The sequence below is a fragment of the Schistocerca piceifrons genome, chromosome 1 (assembly GCF_021461385.2).
Source record: "Schistocerca piceifrons isolate TAMUIC-IGC-003096 chromosome 1, iqSchPice1.1, whole genome shotgun sequence".
Classification (NCBI taxonomy): Eukaryota; Metazoa; Arthropoda; class Insecta; order Orthoptera; family Acrididae; genus Schistocerca; species Schistocerca piceifrons.
Genome location: NC_060138.1, coordinates 396403803 through 396420418, shown reverse-complemented (window position 1 = coordinate 396420418; position 16616 = coordinate 396403803). Strand labels below are relative to the sequence as shown.

The following is a 16616-nucleotide window of genomic DNA, read 5'->3' as shown; positions in this document are numbered from 1 at the left end:
TTTAGGTGGGCCGATCCCGGCGGTACTGCAATGCCGGGCCAACCCGCTACAGAGGTGGAGCAAGCCCCTAGCACTCCGTCAGAAGCCAAAAATGAGTTTAATATTCTGGTCGTGTGATGCAGGACGTATCAGATATTAAGCTGATAAGAACAGATACTACACTTCTTTCCCTCCTACCTCCCCTATAGCCCTACCTTTTCCTCTCCAAAAATGCCGCCATCCTCTAGTGTCGACGCAGCACGTAAAGCAGGGTGTTGTTAGTAGCAAGACTTATTGCCATAAACCGAAAATAAAAGCGGAGGCATACTCTGCTATGCCTCAGGGGGCGACGACACACTACTCAGAAACACACCTCCCTCTGCAGGTGTGAGGCAAGTGATGATTTTAAAAACTAAATAGAAAGAAATAAATAAAGACAGAAATGAAGGCAAAATAAAAAAAAAAACAGCGACGCAGCACACTCAAACGAACTGGCGAGATAATCCCATCGCCCATAGAATTAACAAAGTAATAATCCTCTAAGATAGATTATGCGTTTTCCAATTTTCCAATAATTTTTCATACAAGGTTCACACAATTCGCATGTTACCAATTTCCATATTATCAGTATCACAGAACAGTCTACTCTAGTGATGCCCAGAAGGCCAATATCAAATCTGGGGTATGGGTAAGTCAAGGGTAGTTTGAAAGTCCGAGTGACAAAGATCCAGGGGTACACTCAGGCAATTCTTATACGAGGTGCCTTAGTTAGCCCGGAACACCTTTTGATAACCATGAACCATTGCAACTTTAATAAATCTTGCAAAAGTAATGGTATATTTCCGGTCAGATTCCGCCAGGCGATGCTGGCTCCAAAGGTAGTCCATGAAAGAGACAGCATCTGCGAGGCAAAGGTCATAGATCGTGAAAATGGTTTGGCCCAAGAGACACACCATTGCGTTACGTCGTGTTCGGGGGTTGGTCTGAATACCAGGGTTAAGGAACCAGTCGACTGACACATAGTCCAGTGTAGTCCCACCGATCAGCGTTAATAGCACACGTGCAAGGTCCCACACTTCTGTGACGTGAGGGCATAGGAGACGATGCTCTCTGGTGTCTACGTCACCACATCGGCCGCAAGCAGCCGAGGGCCATAGGAGGATGGCCGCCGGGCGATGATTAGTGGGTATTAAATTGTTTACAACGCGATATCATAGCGCTGAAACTTCTGTGGGAAGGGCTAGGTGGTTGATATTAGCCCAAGCGTGGTGCCAGATGACCGACGGTCGTCTGTCCTCCAATTTGTGTGGTGTGAGCTGGCCTCGAAGCGCCTAGTAAAGGCGCTTCGATGTGCGTGCCTTGTCGGTGGCCACTGCTAGGATGTAACTTTGATTGAGGTGATAGTCCTTGACTGTCGTCATCCGGAATGGAATATGTGTCAAGCATACTGGTGCACGCGCCGATTGTAGGCGATAACGGTCGAAAAGCACCGCTGTTGTCCCACCTGGGTCAATCTCACGCAAAGTGGCGATACGGTGAATCAGGATTGCCGCACATTTGTGGGGAAAGTCAATGAGTCCAAGGCGACTATCGACTTTTGGCAGTGTACAAGTCTGTGCATCAACTTTGAATAGTGCACGCCGCCACAATAGGCAATATACTGTTTGTGAGATGGCTCTGCTGGTTTGTTTCGGTAGCGTAAGGAGTTGTGCTACATACCATGCCCGTGATAGGATGTAAGTATTAATCAGTTGGATTCGTTGATGGAGGTCGAGTCGTTGATCAGTGTGACTCACGCAAAGTCCTCTGATGCGCGTGAGAATCCGCCTGCACGTGAGTGTTAACATGCGCTGTGGACAGGCAGTCACCTCAAGACCCAAGATACGTTGTTCCCCTACAATCCGGTAGCATGGGCGTTCGATGGTCAATGATCGTGGTCCTAGTGGGATTAGCACCATTTTGTTGGATTTTAACATGGCACCGGATGCTCGTTCATAAACGTGGAGGACTCGGCGAACCGAATCGATGTCCCTGGCGTTTGCTACAAACACACCTACACCATCCGCCTACGCCACACTGCGGAAGGTGACGCCTGGGAAAGGAACACCATCGACCATCCGTCCGATGTCACGCAGCATGGGGTACAGCGCCAAAGCGATAAAATACACTGACAAGGGACACCCTTGTCGAACTGATCGTCTGATGGGAATTGGTCGTGATCTGCAACCGTTCACAATGATTGTGGAATTTGCTCCATCCAAGAAGTGCCGGATGACTCTTATGAAGTGCTCCCCGAAACCCATCCGCTACATAACGGCCAGCAGGTAGGATGGGAGACCCTATCGGAGGCACCGGCGAAATCTAGGGATCAATTGCAGCCGGGGTTCGAGCGTCGGCGGTGGGTGAGTAAGACAGCATCACGGTATATAGAAGCAGCGGTGAAGGTGGTTCGATTCGAAACGCCACATGATTGAGTGGGACAAAGTACCTTATTCATTCCCTGTTTAAGACGTGAAGCCACACTTCGTGCCACCAACTTATAATCAGTGTTAAGAACGGTGATGGGACGTACGTCTTTAGCCCATCAGTGACCTGTGACCTTTGGATTAAAGCCAATACGTACAGCTAGAAAATCGGCGGGTAGCTCGCAACCAGCAAAAATCTCCTCGCACATTTTGCAGAAGCGGTCTCCTAACAGGCCGGAAAACCTAGCACTTCGATTAGTGCTGGAATGGCACAATCGAAGGGCGGTATCCTTGCGGAGTACCGCCAGAGATGAAAAACCGCAGTGTCAGGGCCTAAATGCTTGCAGCGTGTGCGTTCCACATGAGGGAGTGACATACGGTGGTGCGGGCTGATATGGCAACAGGCGACCGTCGAAAACATCGCAAAAGCAAGTGCCGGAAGGAACGACAATATACGAGAGCACTCGTCAACAGCCCAGTACTACCCTCCATGTCGAGGAGTAAACTGCGACTCCTATTTGAACGCCGCTAGCTGCCAGGGCAGTGGAGAAGCCGTGAGGCCGCCCCACAGCAGCGTCAGGCCGGTGCGAACTATACTGGCGCGAGCTACACCTAGCCGAGTGCTTACGTCGTCCACCACCTACTGCATATGTGTGTGTGCGTGTGTACACACGTATTCTGCGTGCGTGCGGCGGCGACGACGACGACGTTCGCGAGGAGCTAAGGTTATAACTCCAAACAATTTAATTAAAATTATCTGTGACCAGACCATAAGAGACGCTAACGAGGCATCCGAAGGCACTGTCCTGTGCCCCCATAAATTACCAGCCTAGCGTAATGCGGCTGCAAGTGCGGTCCGGCTAACCGCAAAAAAAAAAAAAAAAAAAAAAAAATTCCTTAAGATAATCTTAAATTAATTAAAAGAAATCGTGGTGTGTAAGCAACTAACTACTGGGCACATCAACAACTACGACAAGTTTTGCTACCAGCGGAATATCTGATCACTGCAGAATGTTAACCCATTTCAGGCTGTGTTTTAATTAATTTTAGGTGGGCCGATCCCGGCGGTACTGCAATGCCGGGCCAACCCGCTACAGAGGTGGAGCAAGCCCCTAGCACTCCGTCAGAAGCCAAAAATGAGTTTAATATTCTGGTCGTGTGATGCAGGACGTATCAGATATTAAGCTGATAAGAACAGATACTACACTTCTTTCCCTCCTACCTCCCCTATAGCCCTACCTTTTCCTCTCCAAAAATGCCGCCATCCTCTAGTGTCGACGCAGCACGTAAAGCAGGGTGTTGTTAGTAGCAAGACTTATTGCCATAAACCGAAAATAAAAGCGGAGGCATACTCTGCTATGCCTCAGGGGGCGACGACACACTACTCAGAAACACACCTCCCTCTGCAGGTGTGAGGCAAGTGATGATTTTAAAAACTAAATAGAAAGAAATAAATAAAGACAGAAATGAAGGCAAAATAAAAAAAAAACAGCGACGCAGCACACTCAAACGAACTGGCGAGATAATCCCATCGCCCATAGAATTAACAAAGTAATAATCCTCTAAGATAGATTATGCGTTTTCCAATTTTCCAATAATTTTTCATACAAGGTTCACACAATTCGCATGTTACCAATTTCCATATTATCAGTATCACAGAACAGTCTACTCTAGTGATGCCCAGAAGGCCAATATCAAATCTGGGGTATGGGTAAGTCAAGGGTAGTTTGAAAGTCCGAGTGACAAAGATCCAGGGGTACACTCAGGCAATTCTTATACGAGGTGCCTTAGTTAGCCCGGAACACCTTTTGATAACCATGAACCATTGCAACTTTAATAAATCTTGCAAAAGTAATGGTATATTTCCGGTCAGATTCCGCCAGGCGATGCTGGCTCCAAAGGTAGTCCATGAAAGAGACAGCATCTGCGAGGCAAAGGTCATAGATCGTGAAAATGGTTTGGCCCAAGAGACACACCATTGCGTTACGTCGTGTTCGGGGGTTGGTCTGAATACCAGGGTTAAGGAACCAGTCGACTGACACATAGTCCAGTGTAGTCCCACCGATCAGCGTTAATAGCACACGTGCAAGGTCCCACACTTCTGTGACGTGAGGGCATAGGAGACGATGCTCTCTGGTGTCTACGTCACCACATCGGCCGCAAGCAGCCGAGGGCCATAGGAGGATGGCCGCCGGGCGATGATTAGTGGGTATTAAATTGTTTACAACGCGATATCATAGCGCTGAAACTTCTGTGGGAAGGGCTAGGTGGTTGATATTAGCCCAAGCGTGGTGCCAGATGACCGACGGTCGTCTGTCCTCCAATTTGTGTGGTGTGAGCTGGCCTCGAAGCGCCTAGTAAAGGCGCTTCGATGTGCGTGCCTTGTCGGTGGCCACTGCTAGGATGTAACTTTGATTGAGGTGATAGTCCTTGACTGTCGTCATCCGGAATGGAATATGTGTCAAGCATACTGGTGCACGCGCCGATTGTAGGCGATAACGGTCGAAAAGCACCGCTGTTGTCCCACCTGGGTCAATCTCACGCAAAGTGGCGATACGGTGAATCAGGATTGCCGCACATTTGTGGGGAAAGTCAATGAGTCCAAGGCGACTATCGACTTTTGGCAGTGTACAAGTCTGTGCATCAACTTTGAATAGTGCACGCCGCCACAATAGGCAATATACTGTTTGTGAGATGGCTCTGCTGGTTTGTTTCGGTAGCGTAAGGAGTTGTGCTACATACCATGCCCGTGATAGGATGTAAGTATTAATCAGTTGGATTCGTTGATGGAGGTCGAGTCGTTGATCAGTGTGACTCACGCAAAGTCCTCTGATGCGCGTGAGAATCCGCCTGCACGTGAGTGTTAACATGCGCTGTGGACAGGCAGTCACCTCAAGACCCAAGATACGTTGTTCCCCTACAATCCGGTAGCATGGGCGTTCGATGGTCAATGATCGTGGTCCTAGTGGGATTAGCACCATTTTGTTGGATTTTAACATGGCACCGGATGCTCGTTCATAAACGTGGAGGACTCGGCGAACCGAATCGATGTCCCTGGCGTTTGCTACAAACACACCTACACCATCCGCCTACGCCACACTGCGGAAGGTGACGCCTGGGAAAGGAACACCATCGACCATCCGTCCGATGTCACGCAGCATGGGGTACAGCGCCAAAGCGATAAAATACACTGACAAGGGACACCCTTGTCGAACTGATCGTCTGATGGGAATTGGTCGTGATCTGCAACCGTTCACAATGATTGTGGAATTTGCTCCATCCAAGAAGTGCCGGATGACTCTTATGAAGTGCTCCCCGAAACCCATCCGCTACATAACGGCCAGCAGGTAGGATGGGAGACCCTATCGGAGGCACCGGCGAAATCTAGGGATCAATTGCAGCCGGGGTTCGAGCGTCGGCGGTGGGTGAGTAAGACAGCATCACGGTATATAGAAGCAGCGGTGAAGGTGGTTCGATTCGAAACGCCACATGATTGAGTGGGACAAAGTACCTTATTCATTCCCTGTTTAAGACGTGAAGCCACACTTCGTGCCACCAACTTATAATCAGTGTTAAGAACGGTGATGGGACGTACGTCTTTAGCCCATCAGTGACCTGTGACCTTTGGATTAAAGCCAATACGTACAGCTAGAAAATCGGCGGGTAGCTCGCAACCAGCAAAAATCTCCTCGCACATTTTGCAGAAGCGGTCTCCTAACAGGCCGGAAAACCTAGCACTTCGATTAGTGCTGGAATGGCACAATCGAAGGGCGGTATCCTTGCGGAGTACCGCCAGAGATGAAAAACCGCAGTGTCAGGGCCTAAATGCTTGCAGCGTGTGCGTTCCACATGAGGGAGTGACATACGGTGGTGCGGGCTGATATGGCAACAGGCGACCGTCGAAAACATCGCAAAAGCAAGTGCCGGAAGGAACGACAATATACGAGAGCACTCGTCAACAGCCCAGTACTACCCTCCATGTCGAGGAGTAAACTGCGACTCCTATTTGAACGCCGCTAGCTGCCAGGGCAGTGGAGAAGCCGTGAGGCCGCCCCACAGCAGCGTCAGGCCGGTGCGAACTATACTGGCGCGAGCTACACCTAGCCGAGTGCTTACGTCGTCCACCACCTACTGCATATGTGTGTGTGCGTGTGTACACACGTATTCTGCGTGCGTGCGGCGGCGACGACGACGACGTTCGCGAGGAGCTAAGGTTATAACTCCAAACAATTTAATTAAAATTATCTGTGACCAGACCATAAGAGACGCTAACGAGGCATCCGAAGGCACTGTCCTGTGCCCCCATAAATTACCAGCCTAGCGTAATGCGGCTGCAAGTGCGGTCCGGCTAACCGCAAAAAAAAAAAAAAAAAAAAAAAAAATTCCTTAAGATAATCTTAAATTAATTAAAAGAAATCGTGGTGTGTAAGCAACTAACTACTGGGCACATCAACAACTACGACAAGTTTTGCTACCAGCGGAATATCTGATCACTGCAGAATGTTAACCCATTTCAGGCTGTGTTTTAATTAATTTTAGGTGGGCCGATCCCGGCGGTACTGCAATGCCGGGCCAACCCGCTACAGAGGTGGAGCAAGCCCCTAGCACTCCGTCAGAAGCCAAAAATGAGTTTAATATTCTGGTCGTGTGATGCAGGACGTATCAGATATTAAGCTGATAAGAACAGATACTACACTTCTTTCCCTCCTACCTCCCCTATAGCCCTACCTTTTCCTCTCCAAAAATGCCGCCATCCTCTAGTGTCGACGCAGCACGTAAAGCAGGGTGTTGTTAGTAGCAAGACTTATTGCCATAAACCGAAAATAAAAGCGGAGGCATACTCTGCTATGCCTCAGGGGGCGACGACACACTACTCAGAAACACACCTCCCTCTGCAGGTGTGAGGCAAGTGATGATTTTAAAAACTAAATAGAAAGAAATAAATAAAGACAGAAATGAAGGCAAAATAAAAAAAAAAACAGCGACGCAGCACACTCAAACGAACTGGCGAGATAATCCCATCGCCCATAGAATTAACAAAGTAATAATCCTCTAAGATAGATTATGCGTTTTCCAATTTTCCAATAATTTTTCATACAAGGTTCACACAATTCGCATGTTACCAATTTCCATATTATCAGTATCACAGAACAGTCTACTCTAGTGATGCCCAGAAGGCCAATATCAAATCTGGGGTATGGGTAAGTCAAGGGTAGTTTGAAAGTCCGAGTGACAAAGATCCAGGGGTACACTCAGGCAATTCTTATACGAGGTGCCTTAGTTAGCCCGGAACACCTTTTGATAACCATGAACCATTGCAACTTTAATAAATCTTGCAAAAGTAATGGTATATTTCCGGTCAGATTCCGCCAGGCGATGCTGGCTCCAAAGGTAGTCCATGAAAGAGACAGCATCTGCGAGGCAAAGGTCATAGATCGTGAAAATGGTTTGGCCCAAGAGACACACCATTGCGTTACGTCGTGTTCGGGGGTTGGTCTGAATACCAGGGTTAAGGAACCAGTCGACTGACACATAGTCCAGTGTAGTCCCACCGATCAGCGTTAATAGCACACGTGCAAGGTCCCACACTTCTGTGACGTGAGGGCATAGGAGACGATGCTCTCTGGTGTCTACGTCACCACATCGGCCGCAAGCAGCCGAGGGCCATAGGAGGATGGCCGCCGGGCGATGATTAGTGGGTATTAAATTGTTTACAACGCGATATCATAGCGCTGAAACTTCTGTGGGAAGGGCTAGGTGGTTGATATTAGCCCAAGCGTGGTGCCAGATGACCGACGGTCGTCTGTCCTCCAATTTGTGTGGTGTGAGCTGGCCTCGAAGCGCCTAGTAAAGGCGCTTCGATGTGCGTGCCTTGTCGGTGGCCACTGCTAGGATGTAACTTTGATTGAGGTGATAGTCCTTGACTGTCGTCATCCGGAATGGAATATGTGTCAAGCATACTGGTGCACGCGCCGATTGTAGGCGATAACGGTCGAAAAGCACCGCTGTTGTCCCACCTGGGTCAATCTCACGCAAAGTGGCGATACGGTGAATCAGGATTGCCGCACATTTGTGGGGAAAGTCAATGAGTCCAAGGCGACTATCGACTTTTGGCAGTGTACAAGTCTGTGCATCAACTTTGAATAGTGCACGCCGCCACAATAGGCAATATACTGTTTGTGAGATGGCTCTGCTGGTTTGTTTCGGTAGCGTAAGGAGTTGTGCTACATACCATGCCCGTGATAGGATGTAAGTATTAATCAGTTGGATTCGTTGATGGAGGTCGAGTCGTTGATCAGTGTGACTCACGCAAAGTCCTCTGATGCGCGTGAGAATCCGCCTGCACGTGAGTGTTAACATGCGCTGTGGACAGGCAGTCACCTCAAGACCCAAGATACGTTGTTCCCCTACAATCCGGTAGCATGGGCGTTCGATGGTCTATGATCGTGGTCCTAGTGGGATTAGCACCATTTTGTTGGATTTTAACATGGCACCGGATGCTCGTTCATAAACGTGGAGGACTCGGCGAACCGAATCGATGTCCCTGGCGTTTGCTACAAACACACCTACACCATCCGCCTACGCCACACTGCGGAAGGTGACGCCTGGGAAAGGAACACCATCGACCATCCGTCCGATGTCACGCAGCATGGGGTACAGCGCCAAAGCGATAAAATACACTGACAAGGGACACCCTTGTCGAACTGATCGTCTGATGGGAATTGGTCGTGATCTGCAACCGTTCACAATGATTGTGGAATTTGCTCCATCCAAGAAGTGCCGGATGACTCTTATGAAGTGCTCCCCGAAACCCATCCGCTACATAACGGCCAGCAGGTAGGATGGGAGACCCTATCGGAGGCACCGGCGAAATCTAGGGATCAATTGCAGCCGGGGTTCGAGCGTCGGCGGTGGGTGAGTAAGACAGCATCACGGTATATAGAAGCAGCGGTGAAGGTGGTTCGATTCGAAACGCCACATGATTGAGTGGGACAAAGTACCTTATTCATTCCCTGTTTAAGACGTGAAGCCACACTTCGTGCCACCAACTTATAATCAGTGTTAAGAACGGTGATGGGACGTACGTCTTTAGCCCATCAGTGACCTGTGACCTTTGGATTAAAGCCAATACGTACAGCTAGAAAATCGGCGGGTAGCTCGCAACCAGCAAAAATCTCCTCGCACATTTTGCAGAAGCGGTCTCCTAACAGGCCGGAAAACCTAGCACTTCGATTAGTGCTGGAATGGCACAATCGAAGGGCGGTATCCTTGCGGAGTACCGCCAGAGATGAAAAACCGCAGTGTCAGGGCCTAAATGCTTGCAGCGTGTGCGTTCCACATGAGGGAGTGACATACGGTGGTGCGGGCTGATATGGCAACAGGCGACCGTCGAAAACATCGCAAAAGCAAGTGCCGGAAGGAACGACAATATACGAGAGCACTCGTCAACAGCCCAGTACTACCCTCCATGTCGAGGAGTAAACTGCGACTCCTATTTGAACGCCGCTAGCTGCCAGGGCAGTGGAGAAGCCGTGAGGCCGCCCCACAGCAGCGTCAGGCCGGTGCGAACTATACTGGCGCGAGCTACACCTAGCCGAGTGCTTACGTCGTCCACCACCTACTGCATATGTGTGTGTGCGTGTGTACACACGTATTCTGCGTGCGTGCGGCGGCGACGACGACGACGACGTTCGCGAGGAGCTAAGGTTATAACTCCAAACAATTTAATTAAAATTATCTGTGACCAGACCATAAGAGACGCTAACGAGGCATCCGAAGGCACTGTCCTGTGCCCCCATAAATTACCAGCCTAGCGTAATGCGGCTGCAAGTGCGGTCCGGCTAACCGCAAAAAAAAAAAAAAAAAAAAAAAATTCCTTAAGATAATCTTAAATTAATTAAAAGAAATCGTGGTGTGTAAGCAACTAACTACTGGGCACATCAACAACTACGACAAGTTTTGATACCAGCGGAATATCTGATCACTGCAGAATGTTAACCCATTTCAGGCTGTGTTTTAATTAATTTTAGGTGGGCCCATCCCGGCGGTACTGCAATGCCGGGCCAACCCGCTACAGAGGTGGAGCAAGCCCCTAGCACTCCGTCAGAAGCCAAAAATGAGTTTAATATTCTGGTCGTGTGATGCAGGACGTATCAGATATTAAGCTGATAAGAACAGATACTACACTTCTTTCCCTCCTACCTCCCCTATAGCCCTACCTTTTCCTCTCCAAAAATGCCGCCATCCTCTAGTGTCGACGCAGCACGTAAAGCAGGGTGTTGTTAGTAGCAAGACTTATTGCCATAAACCGAAAATAAAAGCGGAGGCATACTCTGCTATGCCTCAGGGGGCGACGACACACTACTCAGAAACACACCTCCCTCTGCAGGTGTGAGGCAAGTGATGATTTTAAAAACTAAATAGAAAGAAATAAATAAAGACAGAAATGAAGGCAAAATAAAAAAAAAAACAGCGACGCAGCACACTCAAACGAACTGGCGAGATAATCCCATCGCCCATAGAATTAACAAAGTAATAATCCTCTAAGATAGATTATGCGTTTTCCAATTTTCCAATAATTTTTCATACAAGGTTCACACAATTCGCATGTTACCAATTTCCATATTATCAGTATCACAGAACAGTCTACTCTAGTGATGCCCAGAAGGCCAATATCAAATCTGGGGTATGGGTAAGTCAAGGGTAGTTTGAAAGTCCGAGTGACAAAGATCCAGGGGTACACTCAGGCAATTCTTATACGAGGTGCCTTAGTTAGCCCGGAACACCTTTTGATAACCATGAACCATTGCAACTTTAATAAATCTTGCAAAAGTAATGGTATATTTCCGGTCAGATTCCGCCAGGCGATGCTGGCTCCAAAGGTAGTCCATGAAAGAGACAGCATCTGCGAGGCAAAGGTCATAGATCGTGAAAATGGTTTGGCCCAAGAGACACACCATTGCGTTACGTCGTGTTCGGGGGTTGGTCTGAATACCAGGGTTAAGGAACCAGTCGACTGACACATAGTCCAGTGTAGTCCCACCGATCAGCGTTAATAGCACACGTGCAAGGTCCCACACTTCTGTGACGTGAGGGCATAGGAGACGATGCTCTCTGGTGTCTACGTCACCACATCGGCCGCAAGCAGCCGAGGGCCATAGGAGGATGGCCGCCAGGCGATTATTAGTCGGTATTAAATTGTTTACAACGCGATACCATAGCGCTGAAACTTCTGTGGGAAGGGCTAGGTGGTTGATATTAGCCCAAGCGTGGTGCCAGATGACCGACGGTCGTCTGTCCTCCAATTTGTGTGGTGTGAGCTGGCCTCGAAGCGCCTAGTAAAGGCGCTTCGATGTGCGTGCCTTGTCGGTGGCCACTGCTAGGATGTAACTTTGATTGAGGTGATAGTCCTTGACTGTCGTCATCCGGAATGGAATATGTGTCAAGCATACTGGTGCACGCGCCGATTGTAGGCGATAACGGTCGAAAAGCACCGCTGTTGTCCCACCTGGGTCAATCTCACGCAAAGTGGCGATACGGTGAATCAGGATTGCCGCACATTTGTGGGGAAAGTCAATGAGTCCAAGGCGACTATCGACTTTTGGCAGTGTACAAGTCTGTGCATCAACTTTGAATAGTGCACGCCGCCACAATAGGCAATATACTGTTTGTGAGATGGCTCTGCTGGTTTGTTTCGGTAGCGTAAGGAGTTGTGCTACATACCATGCCCGTGATAGGATGTAAGTATTAATCAGTTGGATTCGTTGATGGAGGTCGAGTCGTTGATCAGTGTGACTCACGCAAAGTCCTCTGATGCGCGTGAGAATCCGCCTGCACGTGAGTGTTAACATGCGCTGTGGACAGGCAGTCACCTCAAGACCCAAGATACGTTGTTCCCCTACAATCCGGTAGCATGGGCGTTCGATGGTCAATGATCGTGGTCCTAGTGGGATTAGCACCATTTTGTTGGATTTTAACATGGCACCGGATGCTCGTTCATAAACGTGGAGGACTCGGCGAACCGAATCGATGTCCCTGGCGTTTGCTACAAACACACCTACACCATCCGCCTACGCCACACTGCGGAAGGTGACGCCTGGGAAAGGAACACCATCGACCATCCGTCCGATGTCACGCAGCATGGGGTACAGCGCCAAAGCGATAAAATACACTGACAAGGGACACCCTTGTCGAACTGATCGTCTGATGGGAATTGGTCGTGATCTGCAACCGTTCACAATGATTGTGGAATTTGCTCCATCCAAGAAGTGCCGGATGACTCTTATGAAGTGCTCCCCGAAACCCATCCGCTACATAACGGCCAGCAGGTAGGATGGGAGACCCTATCGGAGGCACCGGCGAAATCTAGGGATCAATTGCAGCCGGGGTTCGAGCGTCGGCGGTGGGTGAGTAAGACAGCATCACGGTATATAGAAGCAGCGGTGAAGGTGGTTCGATTCGAAACGCCACATGATTGAGTGGGACAAAGTACCTTATTCATTCCCTGTTTAAGACGTGAAGCCACACTTCGTGCCACCAACTTATAATCAGTGTTAAGAACGGTGATGGGACGTACGTCTTTAGCCCATCAGTGACCTGTGACCTTTGGATTAAAGCCAATACGTACAGCTAGAAAATCGGCGGGTAGCTCGCAACCAGCAAAAATCTCCTCGCACATTTTGCAGAAGCGGTCTCCTAACAGGCCGGAAAACCTAGCACTTCGATTAGTGCTGGAATGGCACAATCGAAGGGCGGTATCCTTGCGGAGTACCGCCAGAGATGAAAAACCGCAGTGTCAGGGCCTAAATGCTTGCAGCGTGTGCGTTCCACATGAGGGAGTGACATACGGTGGTGCGGGCTGATATGGCAACAGGCGACCGTCGAAAACATCGCAAAAGCAAGTGCCGGAAGGAACGACAATATACGAGAGCACTCGTCAACAGCCCAGTACTACCCTCCATGTCGAGGAGTAAACTGCGACTCCTATTTGAACGCCGCTAGCTGCCAGGGCAGTGGAGAAGCCGTGAGGCCGCCCCACAGCAGCGTCAGGCCGGTGCGAACTATACTGGCGCGAGCTACACCTAGCCGAGTGCTTACGTCGTCCACCACCTACTGCATATGTGTGTGTGCGTGTGTACACACGTATTCTGCGTGCGTGCGGCGGCGACGACGACGACGTTCGCGAGGAGCTAAGGTTATAACTCCAAACAATTTAATTAAAATTATCTGTGACCAGACCATAAGAGACGCTAACGAGGCATCCGAAGGCACTGTCCTGTGCCCCCATAAATTACCAGCCTAGCGTAATGCGGCTGCAAGTGCGGTCCGGCTAACCGCAAAAAAAAAAAAAAAAAAAATTACTTAAGATAATCTTAAATTAATTAAAAGAAATCGTGGTGTGTAAGCTACTAACTACTGGGCACATCAACAACTACGACAAGTTTTGCTACCAGCGGAATATCTGATCACTGCAGAATGTTAACCCATTTCAGGCTGTGTTTTAATTAATTTTAGGTGGGCCGATCCCGGCGGTACTGCAATGCCGGGCCAACCCGCTACAGAGGTGGAGCAAGCCCCTAGCACTCCGTCAGAAGCCAAAAATGAGTTTAATATTCTGGTCGTGTGATGCAGGACGTATCAGATATTAAGCTGATAAGAACAGATACTACACTTCTTTCCCTCCTACCTCCCCTATAGCCCTACCTTTTCCTCTCCAAAAATGCCGCCATCCTCTAGTGTCGACGCAGCACGTAAAGCAGGGTGTTGTTAGTAGCAAGACTTATTGCCATAAACCGAAAATAAAAGCGGAGGCATACTCTGCTATGCCTCAGGGGGCGACGACACACTACTCAGAAACACACCTCCCTCTGCAGGTGTGAGGCAAGTGATGATTTTAAAAACTAAATAGAAAGAAATAAATAAAGACAGAAATGAAGGCAAAATAAAAAAAAAACAGCGACGCAGCACACTCAAACGAACTGGCGAGATAATCCCATCGCCCATAGAATTAACAAAGTAATAATCCTCTAAGATAGATTATGCGGTTTCCAATTTTCCAATAATTTTTCATACAAGGTTCACACAATTCGCATGTTACCAATTTCCATATTATCAGTATCACAGAACAGTCTACTCTAGTGATGCCCAGAAGGCCAATATCAAATCTGGGGTATGGGTAAGTCAAGGGTAGTTTGAAAGTCCGAGTGACAAAGATCCAGGGGTACACTCAGGCAATTCTTATACGAGGTGCCTTAGTTAGCCCGGAACACCTTTTGATAACCATGAACCATTGCAACTTTAATAAATCTTGCAAAAGTAATGGTATATTTCCGGTCAGATTCCGCCAGGCGATGCTGGCTCCAAAGGTAGTCCATGAAAGAGACAGCATCTGCGAGGCAAAGGTCATAGATCGTGAAAATGGTTTGGCCCAAGAGACACACCATTGCGTTACGTCGTGTTCGGGGGTTGGTCTGAATACCAGGGTTAAGGAACCAGTCGACTGACACATAGTCCAGTGTAGTCCCACCGATCAGCGTTAATAGCACACGTGCAAGGTCCCACACTTCTGTGACGTGAGGGCATAGGAGACGATGCTCTCTGGTGTCTACGTCACCACATCGGCCGCAAGCAGCCGAGGGCCATAGGAGGATGGCCGCCGGGCGATGATTAGTGGGTATTAAATTGTTTACAACGCGATACCATAGCGCTGAAACTTCTGTGGGAAGGGCTAGGTGGTTGATATTAGCCCAAGCGTGGTGCCAGATGACCGACGGTCGTCTGTCCACCAATTTGTGTGGTGTGAGCTGGCCTCGAAGCGCCTAGTAAAGGCGCTTCGATGTGCGTGCCTTGTCGGTGGCCACTGCTAGGATGTAACTTTGATTGAGGTGATAGTCCTTGACTGTCGTCATCCGGAATGGAATATGTGTCAAGCATACTGGTGCACGCGCCGATTGTAGGCGATAACGGTCGAAAAGCACCGCTGTTGTCCCACCTGGGTCAATCTCACGCAAAGTGGCGATACGGTGAATCAGGATTGCCGCACATTTGTGGGGAAAGTCAATGAGTCCAAGGCGACTATCGACTTTTGGCAGTGTACAAGTCTGTGCATCAACTTTGAATAGTGCACGCCGCCACAATAGGCAATATACTGTTTGTGAGATGGCTCTGCTGGTTTGTTTCAGTAGCGTAAGGAGTTTTGCTACATACCATGCCCGTGATAGGATGTAAGTATTAATCAGTTGGATTCGTTGATGGAGGTCGAGTCGTTGATCAGTGTGACTCACGCAAAGTCCTCTGATGCGCGTGAGAATCCGCCTGCACGTGAGTGTTAACATGCGCTGTGGACAGGCAGTCACCTCAAGACCCAAGATACGTTGTTCCCCTACAATCCGGTAGCATGGGCGTTCGATGGTCAATGATCGTGGTCCTAGTGGGATTAGCACCATTTTGTTGGATTTTAACATGGCACCGGATGCTCGTTCATAAACGTGGAGGACTCGGCGAACCGAATCGATGTCCCTGGCGTTTGCTACAAACACACCTACACCATCCGCCTACGCCACACTGCGGAAGGTGACGCCTGGGAAAGGAACACCATCGACCATCCGTCCGATGTCACGCAGCATGGGGTACAGCGCCAAAGCGATAAAATACACTGACAAGGGACACCCTTGTCGAACTGATCGTCTGATGGGAATTGGTCGTGATCTGCAACCGTTCACAATGATTGTGGAATTTGCTCCATCCAAGAAGTGCCGGATGACTCTTATGAAGTGCTCCCCGAAACCCATCCGCTACATAACGGCCAGCAGGTAGGATGGGAGACCCTATCGGAGGCACCGGCGAAATCTAGGGATCAATTGCAGCCGGGGTTCGAGCGTCGGCGGTGGGTGAGTAAGACAGCATCACGGTATATAGAAGCAGCGGTGAAGGTGGTTCGATTCGAAACGCCACATGATTGAGTGGGACAAAGTACCTTATTCATTCCCTGTTTAAGACGTGAAGCCACACTTCGTGCCACCAACTTATAATCAGTGTTAAGAACGGTGATGGGACGTACGTCTTTAGCCCATCAGTGACCTGTGACCTTTGGATTAAAGCCAATACGTACAGCTAGAAAATCGGCGGGTAGCTCGCAACCAGCAAAAATCTCCTCGCACATTTTGCAGAAGC

General features: G+C 49.1%; 5 pseudogenes; all 5 read right to left on the bottom strand.

Annotated features, from left to right (window-relative positions):
• LOC124721081 lies at positions 1-212 on the bottom strand (annotated as a pseudogene).
• A 3277-nt stretch (positions 213-3489) lies between these two features.
• Positions 3490-3701, bottom strand: LOC124721070 (annotated as a pseudogene).
• Positions 3702-6978: 3277 nt separating this feature from the next.
• LOC124721059 lies at positions 6979-7190 on the bottom strand (annotated as a pseudogene).
• A 3279-nt stretch (positions 7191-10469) lies between these two features.
• On the bottom strand, positions 10470-10681 carry LOC124721392 (annotated as a pseudogene).
• Positions 10682-13953: 3272 nt separating this feature from the next.
• On the bottom strand, positions 13954-14165 carry LOC124721037 (annotated as a pseudogene).
• Between the last annotated feature and the right edge of the window lie 2451 nt (positions 14166-16616).